The following is a 2500-nucleotide window of genomic DNA, read 5'->3' on the forward strand; positions in this document are numbered from 1 at the left end:
CAGATCCCATGAAGGAGACAAATTGTCCTGTCTTTCCTACACAACGCAATGAAAAAGTAGACCGGTCACACGAGGACTTTGAGAAAATGTCTTCCGGGAAGCCCCGCGAGGTAAACACGGAGCTGTTCCACCCCTCCCCATACAGATGTTGGAGGGGGGGGGGGGGGGGGCCGCAAGCCTCGCGAGGGGAGCCGTGGAAGAGCAACTGGGATAGACGGTCCGGCTGAGCACCGCCGAGCACGCTGTCGAGCTGTGCAACGGAGAGGACGACTACGCGGTAGAGCCCCTCCCACTCCGCACTCTGCTCGCCACTAAGAACATTAAATAAAGGACATCGATCCGCCAGACCGGAGGAACCGACCGCCCGAACGCCGGCAAAGCCGGCCGGCGGACACCCTCCGAAGGCGTGTTAAGTTGGCCCATCGATCAGGACACAAACACGCAACAAATCCAGTCCGGGGTGTGGTGTAAGCAGCCCTACCAGAGAAATCACCTAACCCTAACCCTAAACGTACGGCAGACGCGTCCCCTGGCTCTCACATTGACAACTGAGAGGCTTCTGAAAACCTGGCCACGCCCATCAGTAAAAACCACTACAGCAAGTGACGACATATGTACCTTCAAAGTGCTGTACTACAGGGTGCTGTTCAAAAGGTATCTATCCCGTTTACTCTCTATGCTTCATATATCATCATATTATTGAAAAGTGCAAGCCTTTAGGGACAACAGCAACTCAAGTCGCCAACGCTCTGTTGACTCAATAACTGCAGAGATCCAAACTTCTCCTGGCATTAACATCGGCACAAAAACTGTGCGCCGGGAGCTTCGTGGAATATGGGTTTCTATGGATTCAGAATGACATGTCAGAAAAGCTCCTGTAGGTGTAATGGTCAGTTATCTCAATACTTTTGGACATATATTGTGCGTGTGCGTGTGTCTGTGATACCTAACATAAACACACCTGTATTACTAGAATTGATAGTTCACGCCACAAAAGTGAGGGGCAAACATAGAAAAGCGTGCAACCCAGCCACTGAGGATGCACAAGCCAATGCATTCTTAGTGCAGGTCCCAAGCCAGGACAAATGGGGAGGGTTACGTCAGGAAGGGCATCCGGCGTCAAATCTTTGCCAAATCAAATATGCGGATCATAAATAAGATTTCCATACCGGATCGGTCGAGGCCCGGGTTACCGACGACCGCCATCGGTACTGTTAACCAGCGGAGTGCCGGTGGAAACTAGGCTACTGTTGGGCGAAGGAAAAGGAGAGGGGGAAGGCATGTCCAGAGGCAGCTAGAGAGGAGGAAGGGTAGGCGTGTGGAGGTGAGAGTCAGTCGGAACTTTGAATGTTGGCACTATGGCTAGTAAAGGGAGAGAGCAGGCTGACGTGATGGAAAGAAGAAAGGTGACAAGAGACAAGGTGGAAGGGGAGTAAGGCCAGGAGTATCGCAGGTGGGTTCAAACTCTTCTACCATGGTGCGAATGGGAGGAGAAATGGGGTAGGGGTCATTCTGAAGGAAGAGTATGTCAAGAGCGTGCTGGAGGTGAACACAGTGTCAGACAGAGTGAGGATTATGAAGCTGGAAATCGAAGGTGTATTGCTGACGGTTATCAGCGCATATGCCCCGCAAGTCGGGTGTAAGATGGACGAAAAAGAAGAATTCTGGAGTTGAGTTGGACGACGTGGTGGAAAGGGTACCCAAGGAGGAGGGAGTGGTGATTGGAGCGGACTTCGATGGACACGTTGCTGAAGGGAACAGAGGTGATGAGGAGTTGATGGTAAGGTATGGAATCGAGGAGAGACATGTGGAAGGACAGATGGTGTTCGATTTTGCGAAAAGGATGGAAATGGCTGAGGTGAATACATATTTCAAGAAGAGGGAGGAGCACAGGGTGACGACGTATACGAGTGGAGGAAAGTGCACACAGGTGGACTATATCTTGTGTAGAAGGCGCGATGTAAAACGGATTGCATACTGCAAGGTGGTGACAGGGGAGAACGTAGCTAGGCAGCATCGGATGGTGGTCTGTAAGATGACTTTGGAGACCAACATGAGGAAGCGAGTGAAGACACAGCCGAAGATCAAATGGTGGAAGTTGAAGAAGGAAGACTGTTGTGTGGAGTTCAGGCAGGAGTTAACACAGGCACTGAGTGGTAGTGAAGAGTTGCCAGATGGCTGGGCAAGCGCTGCAGAAATAGCGAGGAAGACAGCTAGGAATGTACTTGGTGTGTCATCGGGACAGAGGAAGGAAGACAAGGAGACTTGGCGGTGGTGGTGGTGGTGGTGGTGGAAGGAGGAAGTAGAGCAAAGTATACAGAGGAAAAGGTTGGCAAAGAAGAAGTGGGATAGTCAGAGAGATGAAGAAAGTACACAGGAGTACAAGGAGATGCAGCGTAAAGCAAAGAGAGAGGTGGCAAAGGTAAAGGAAAAGTCGTACGGTGAGCTGTATGACAGGTTAGACACTAAGGAAGGAGAAAAAGACTTGTACAGATTGGCT

This window comes from Lampris incognitus, unplaced genomic scaffold (genome assembly GCF_029633865.1).
Source record: "Lampris incognitus isolate fLamInc1 unplaced genomic scaffold, fLamInc1.hap2 scaffold_91, whole genome shotgun sequence".
Classification (NCBI taxonomy): domain Eukaryota; kingdom Metazoa; phylum Chordata; class Actinopteri; order Lampriformes; family Lampridae; genus Lampris; species Lampris incognitus.